Consider the following 8,039-nt stretch of genomic DNA (forward strand, 5'->3'; position numbering starts at 1 on the left):
AAACTCGGTTGCTTCCCTCAAACCGACAACGACAATTCGCCGAGCTAACGAAGCGAGCGCGGGTCAAAGCACTGGTTAATTAAACCTTTCTCCGACGTCGCATTCAATCTCCGACGATCTCGGAAAACGAGACGTGAGCTACCTGAATTTCTCACAGGAAGTCGCGCAATCGCATTGCCACAATCCCCAAAGGATTGTTAATTTTCGAATTGATAGCTTCGGAGTTAAACATTTCTTCGAAGCATTATTCTTTTCTTATTTTACATGCGCAATATATATATATAAAGAAGGAGAGAGAAAAACTAAAAAATATGATCTGAATTTAGTTATTTAATGGATGAAACTCAACCTTCGTTGAAATATGATTAAAAAACGGTTTATTAATTGCTAATAATCAGAAACTATTATAGTCTAGACATTTCCTTAAAATTTTCATTTTATTGCTAAAATATTTAAAAAAATCCCTTCTTAAAAGAACATCCAGTAATTAGGTATGTGATAACCTGCCGTTTCTGCCTCTTTTTTAAATTGCCAATTGTTTCTACGGTCTTTGCATCAGATCTAATTAAAAGATTGTTTTTTGGATGACGAATATTCAGAATTAAAACTTTTCTGTAGTCTCAGAAGTAAATGCGTTTTATTTTTATTTTTCACGCAAATCGCATCTGTTTTTTTTCTTTTATAGAAAATTCTTTAAATAAAATTATTTGATAGATGAAACTTTTATTAGTTTCTTTATATTATAATATATAATATGTAACTAACAAGTGGAGAGACACGTGCTGTCTGCGACGTCTCCGCGACGAAAATCGTTATCTATTTCCCGATAGTCGAGTCATTTCATGCTATAGAGATAATTCTATTTCTCGACCTCGTCTCACAAGATATATTAATGTTTTTGATATATTAATCGACAAAGTCGCATAGAATAGTCCATACATCTTAATTTATTATGCGCTTCTTCCTATACTATACCACTTCTTCTTTGTGCAAGTTTTCGTAATTCTGAGGGTGTCATTTATCACTGAGCGATGATCAAACAAAATTACACGAGACGGTAAAGAAATCGCTTTAGCAAGCGTCGCCTCGTTAACGGGAGTTGGGAAGGGCATAAAGACGGCGGACGTTGCCGTCGCCTACAAGGGCGCACAGGAAATCAGTGTCCGGCCGCAATTAATGCCTTAATTGCCATCGGGAAGATCAAAGGAGCAATTAACGCGACACGTGCAACCCTAACGGCGATAAAAATATGAGCGGCGCGGGCGTAGATTTCATTTGCAAGTAACTCAACACACGCCGCTGTTGAACTCCGATTCTCTCTCTCTCTCTCTCTCTCTCTCTCTCTCTCTCTCTCTCTTTTGCGCGCGAGTTCCGCGTTAAATTATGCAATCGACCTTGTTACATTTGCAGCACCTAAAGTTATTTTAATGTGCGTTTCCCTCATTATCGGTATTTCTACGAAATTAATTTCATTTACTTCTCTAGCTGTTTGCCGTACGTATTTTTTCACGTTTTTACAATGGCCAGAGCGTCCAGTTTGCTTTTCGTGGATATTTACGTTTGCATCGAATGTAGGAGTTTACAGACTCGTCCGATTGTTTCGTATGCAAACGTCGCTGAATAATAAGTGATGATTTCGCGTGAGAGACGGGAATTCGATTTTGCGCGTTCATCGGGAATGAGCGCGACTCATAAATTCGCCGGTGTATTGACGTAAAATGAAATTTATACTACAGATAGGCGTTTTCGATGTGGCGAAAGTGCGCAATACATGTTGATTCCTTGGAAATAAGGCTTGGAAAAGGCTACATTGCTCGTGACTGTAAAACGACCGAAATAAAATTTTATAGCTCATAGTCTGTGGATACACTGAACGCGTATCGAGAGAGAGAGAGAGAGAGAGAGAATGCAGTTACCGGAACTTATACCTCCCAAGCCGGATATCACACTTCGCGATCGCTTCAGAACATCGACTGATGTAAAAACAATGCGTTACCTGAATTATTCGAACGGCATTTCGAACTCGACTCAAAATATCTCCGGCAGAGAAATATATACTAGAAATATTCCCCGTTGCCGCTTCGTATCTTGTCCGTGCACGCAGCAATTTCAAAATATTTTAAATCCAAGAGATTTGAGGGAATTTTTAAAAACTTCCCGTACATAAACAAGATATAAAAATCCATTTCGCTTAGCATTATTCGAAACTCTTCCCGTTTATTTATCATGAGCGGACGTCGATACGATTGAAAAATTCTCGTACAATATGGAGAGATCTTGCTTTTCTACGGCGCGCGGAACGCGCTGAATTAATGCACTGCGCCGTATTATTCCAAAGTTGGGACTCGTTACCGGGGCGAGAACAGTGAGGCTTGTTATTTTACGCAAACGGCGGCACGGTGGTTTAACAATAGCGGGAATGTTACGCCATCCCCAAACAAACACTGTGCTCCGGGTGAAAGCTCGACGTGGCGGTGTCGTGGCCGGCGCACCGCAGTATGGAGACGTAATCTTGAGATCCCATATGGTCTCGTGTCGGGAATGTAATTGCCGCTCGGGGGCAATCACAAGATTATCGCGACAAGGTACCCGTGTCGGTGGGCTCTCTTAGGGTCTCTCGCTCTAGCGCTGCCATTGCCTTGCGGTAGAAACAAAGGTATCGGCGACCGGAGGCTTTATTAAGCCTGATCGGGATCTCCCGACAAAGCGCCGATAGTTTCGGCTAAATGAAATACGGGTCGGCTATAAATACCGACCTATCGATAGAGAGAGGTCCTGACATCGCCCGTGGCCCTGCGACTTCGGACAAAGGATAACCATATTCGCTTCAGTTGACTTGGAAACCAATCAAAGCTGCATCGCGCGTCGCCATACCGCGGCTCACTCATACGGCAGAATGAACGCGAACGAAACTAGATAATTCGTATACCTCACATTGTCAGTGGCTTTATTAGCATCATTCATTCCAGACGTCTCTAATGGTGTTTTCAATTACAAATCTTTAGAAACGGCTAATTAAAAGAACGCGAAATATATTATTTCGATTTATTTATTAGAGAAAGGTCGCAAATAATGGCACAGAGCTTTCAAAGCGAAACTCTCTTATTCTTCGGAAATTAAACATCGCACTTTATTGATATATGATATATCAGTTCTATAGAAACATGATCTTAAATAATTAAAAAAATAATTCATACCTCACACTTTCATGATTCTTTTCTATAATTTGCAAAAAGTCCTTTAAAAACGGGAATAAAATTCGTATAATTTTCTTTTGCAAGTTGTGTAGTTTAAATAACAGTCAGTTTATTATTGATAATACAAGATCATCCTACATGTTTGTAGCTTACTAAAACTGTTTATATTTTTCTCTTTTATATTTTTCTCTTATTAAAATATGAAACATAAAATCGTTGTAAAGTATAAACTGGTTTATTTTTCTATTACTGAGAACAGATCACAGAGATGTTTTTTTTTCATAACAATTTTATTTCAAATAAATTGTTTTCATTTGTTAGTCCTTAAATTGATTTTTCTTTGAAATGTTCGATTCTGGTCTTTTTATTTTATAAGCTTTGTTGTTTAATACATAGAAATATATTTTACTATTTAGTCATTAATTTATTTTATACATAGACTAATTTAAAATACGGAGTCTGAATTCTGCTATAACTGCTTACTATGTCCCAATTTTTAATCCTCAATTTGTCCAACGTTAATTTTTTATTATGCTGCGGAAACATTAATTATTATAAAATATTGAAACGGTATTTGAAATATATAGAATCTGATAGAAGATATTTTCTACAGGTTACATTTTTTAAATTTTATTTTTAGCTCCAACTTAAGAAATATCATCGAAAAACAAAATGATATGACAGTATTGGTGCTCTTTCCCTCTAGCATCACTTGTAAGCGTATTGTCAAAGCGTTTAAGTTAATTCTCTCCGAGCGGAAGAAAACGCGAACGAAATGAGGGCAAGGATCGCTCTTGAATCCAACGTAATGCCGAACGAAGTTAAACGGCTTGGCATAGTCTCCTTATTCGCAAATGCGATTTGTCGTTCCTCATAATAAAGCGGCGTTGATAGAGAGGTGACAAAAGTGACTGGCGCTACTGGAAGTGTTCGCCACGGTTTCAAAGGGACGCGCGGCGTTTCTTCCATTACAAGGCATATCTTTGGACATAGTCGTGAAATAACGGCCGCGTAATTTTGCTTTGATATAATTTCAAAGTGCATTATAACGCTTTCAAGGTTTAAAGAAGCGGTCGCCGTATGCAGTTATTTATCATCTAGCATCGGCACACGCAAGCGAGAGATGGCTTTCGGCAAATCTAAATTCGACACTGTGTGCCCGTTTTAAATTTTAAATCCCTGCGATGCGGAACTGAAATTATCTCGGACCAAAATACACGGATTTCTAATTATTCATAGCGCTTATTTTTAACTTTGCAATTTGCAAAAGCTACGCGTTTGCTGGAATTTCACTGCAATGCATTATTTCAATCGTAATTCAATTTTTAATCAAACTCTCTCTCTCTCTCTCTGTGCTACCTGCGTTGTAACCGCACGTTCTAGTCACGTTAAATTGAAACCTGTTTGTTGCATTCGACGTATCAGACTTCCGGTCAAACTGTAAGTGGCCGGGATAGAACTTCAATTTGCCGTGCCTTAGGGCACATGAAGATTCCAATAACGTGGTGTTGCCCGAACGGCTATTGCATCCCCGTTTCTATTTGAAAAACAAACGTTTGCGATCGAGACACCTCAAGTGATTGCAGCGAAGCGAGGCGAATAAAATAATGAAAATATAGTAAAATATACACGCGAAGAGTATTGTCCCAAACGTTACCATGGTACGCCGACGTTCACGCGCACGCGGCATTAGTCAAAGCGAATTTCCAACGTGTCAGACCCTCGTGATTCACTTTGCCAATACTCGCCACGTCGACAGTCGACACACTACTGATGCTTTCCCGCTGAAAGCCCCGAGAGCAAACGCGTTAGAAAGCTCCCGGTGTAGTAGTCGCCTGCCACGTCTAATAGCGTTCTCGTGATAATCGCCGTAAAGCGCAGAGAGGCGACGACGAGTGCTTCCGCTCGAAATTCCCCGGACAAGACTCCACCACGCGCGACTGTCGTTTCCTTAAAGCGGCCCGTGTATAACTTCGCTCTTGTAATACACGAAGGAGAGAACGACGATGACGCTCGGGAGAGCTTCCCTTTCTCGGCATCCGGGTCGGCGGGAGCTTTCGAAACGCGAAAGCCAAACAGCGGCAGTCGGCCCTCGGAAAAGCTCGTGGCTTTCGATCGACGCGACTCTCAAAGCATCAAGCTTGTCGCTCGGAGGGGAAAAAAAAAGAAAGCACGGCCGTCTCTCCATCGTCGTCTCCTCGGCGACATTCTCGAGAAAACGGCGGCGAATAGCTCAGGTTCCATTTAACTTGAATAGCGCTCGTCGACTCCCGCTCGCAGCTCGCAAAAGTCGCAGAAGCAGTCGAATAAGAAGTAATATATATCACGTTCCATCTACCCCATGATCGCGTTCACCGTCTATTCCTGTTGTAGGTAGTGCCGATACTTCTTTCATGGCACGACACGAACATTATCTGCGTTTGCGCGTAAACACTAATGTTCCTATTCCTATGTTTTTTAGACGTTGAATACCGAAAACTTACAATGTCTACACATCTATTCTGCTAATTAAGAAGCCAAAATTAACTCGAGAATACTCAATCCATTTTGTTTACACAAACATATTTTTTACATATAAAACAAGACTAAATATAAATTTATTTATATTGTAGAATTATTAAAAATTGTTCATTTTGATTACATTTGTTTATTATATTATATAAACATAAAAATTATGAATAAAGTATTTTTAATAATAGTAAAAATAAATATTGATGGAAATATGATAAACCTTTTATAAAAATTCTTTTCATACTTGACTGATTTTATGTAATGTAAACAATTTCATCACCTATGTTTTTTTGCACTGCAGATAGTTTTAACAGATTGGTATTATGAACAGATATGAGTTATAATTTTTTGTACAAATTTAGTCTCAGAATATTCGAATAAAATAATTGGATGTGGATTTTGGATCAATAAAATAATTCGCTGTAACGTAAGCTTTATTTTTGCGACATAAAAGGAACATCCCAGGTGATCTTTAGTTATATTCTCAAGTCAAGATGAGAATTTTCTTGATTATAAAGTATATTTTCTAGACATTGCAAGGATGGAAGAAAATGATGCGTTTCGTCGTCTATACAGCCTCTAAACAGGACATGCGGAAACGTCGTCAGATACAACTCGTGCGCGTGCTGATAGTCACTGCAAGGAAACCGAATCATTTCCGGCGTATTTGCGGCGTCAAAGGCAACTCGCGCGGTGGTTTCCGTCCCGTGTCGCGAAAAGAGAAAATCGACTCTTAGCATTATGACAAGGTAATACGATGCGACGTACCAAAGGGCGCTCTTGAGGACGATAGATCTCGCCGATCTGCCGAAGCAGTCGATCGAGAGCGCCATTGCCAGAATCGCTCGACTCGAGAGGAAGGGAGAAAGGGACCCGATGAAAAGAGCAGAAATTGCGATTTTCAGGTCGGCTGTTTCCAACCCCAACTCTTATCGCCGTCTTTTTCTCTACATCCTCCGCCTCCTCTCCTCCGCCGCACCTTCCCAGAAATCCCGAGGGATTCGAAGCTCTGGCTGTATTTTATGTTAGGCAAACCGCGGGAGAGGAAGAAACGTAAAAGGAATCGGTACAATCGCCGATGATCGCGCGAACGTGCTTATGTGAATTCTCGGTTCCTTACCCGGGCGTAATTTGATTACCGGACGTCGTCGGCGTTTCACGCCATTTCCAACCCCATGCGTATACGGTTCCCGCATTTGACTCGAAATGAATTGCCTGTTAGTCGTATTGTAAGGCAGTACGAGGCGCGCGCGCACACACCACCGGATCCTCGGCGCGATCCACTTTTCATCTCGTTTATAATTCATCGCATCTCTCCCGCATCTTCTCAGACGTAGGCAACCTGGTAACGGATCTCCTTCGTTCTACTACCGTTGTTTTATCGAGTATGCATCTCGCCTCGCATTTAGTTGAAAGTATGCGAAAGAAAGAGCGCCCTGTTTCTACAAAACGGCGAGAGAAATGGCGCGGATCTCTTGAAAAATAAAAGCAATATTGTTCCTTGGAGAGAATGCTTTTTGCGAAACAATTTTATTGTTTTATTTAACGTCTTGCATTCGTGCGCGCGCGCGCACGCTTTTCTGGTGCTTTCATTAAACGCGTGCTTCGGATATTTCATTCAGCAATTTTCAACGAAATTCTTTTACGAGCGAAATTGATTGTTAGCCACTTAAAAATCGCGACTTATGTGACAGATTTTCGCTCCTTCCTTTTTTTATCTCGCTTGCAGCTTGGATCATTATAATCTTTAGCCTGGTTGACAATTTGACTTCCGCATTTTAATTATGACATTCCTCTATACACTCTGATGACGTCAAGAGAAAAATTAAAAAAGAAATATCACGTAAAATGTACGACACACGCGTGAAATGTCATCGATCAAAAGTAAAGCGAGGGCTATATTGTTGATTGTTACGAGAATAAAGAAGTCACAGAGGTGGAGACATAAAAGCGGCTCACCACTGCAGCGGTTTGCAGTGCTCCAAGTCAGCGACCATCAACGTTACGATACATGGTGCGATGTCGACGTTTCGTCGACATGATATCGATTCGAAGGATCACCGCTGATCCTGATCTGTTTGGACGGAAGAGTAACTGCGGCATAGAATGCTAAAATGACGATTACATCGCCCTTAACGCGAATGGCTCGTTAACGCTCTATCCCTCGTCACAAGCATAGTGTAATGACTAATTGCATAGTAAATATAATTATTACTGCTACAGCGCGTTGCATTTTGTTTAATTTACTTTCGCGTCGCGTTACGGTGACATCGCTTGATTATTAATAACGCCATTAATTGCTTTAATTATGTTACAAATTCCGTTTGCATC

The 8,039-nt window shown here is 40.5% G+C and overlaps 1 pseudogene; it reads right to left on the reverse strand.

Annotated features, from left to right (window-relative positions):
- The window catches only part of LOC105836440, a 37,581-nt pseudogene extending 31,040 nt beyond the window's left edge, over nucleotides 1–6,541 (reverse strand).
- Between the last annotated feature and the right edge of the window lie 1,498 nt (nucleotides 6,542–8,039).

This window comes from Monomorium pharaonis, chromosome 1 (genome assembly GCF_013373865.1).
Source record: "Monomorium pharaonis isolate MP-MQ-018 chromosome 1, ASM1337386v2, whole genome shotgun sequence".
In the NCBI taxonomy this organism is placed as follows: Eukaryota; Metazoa; Arthropoda; class Insecta; order Hymenoptera; family Formicidae; genus Monomorium; species Monomorium pharaonis.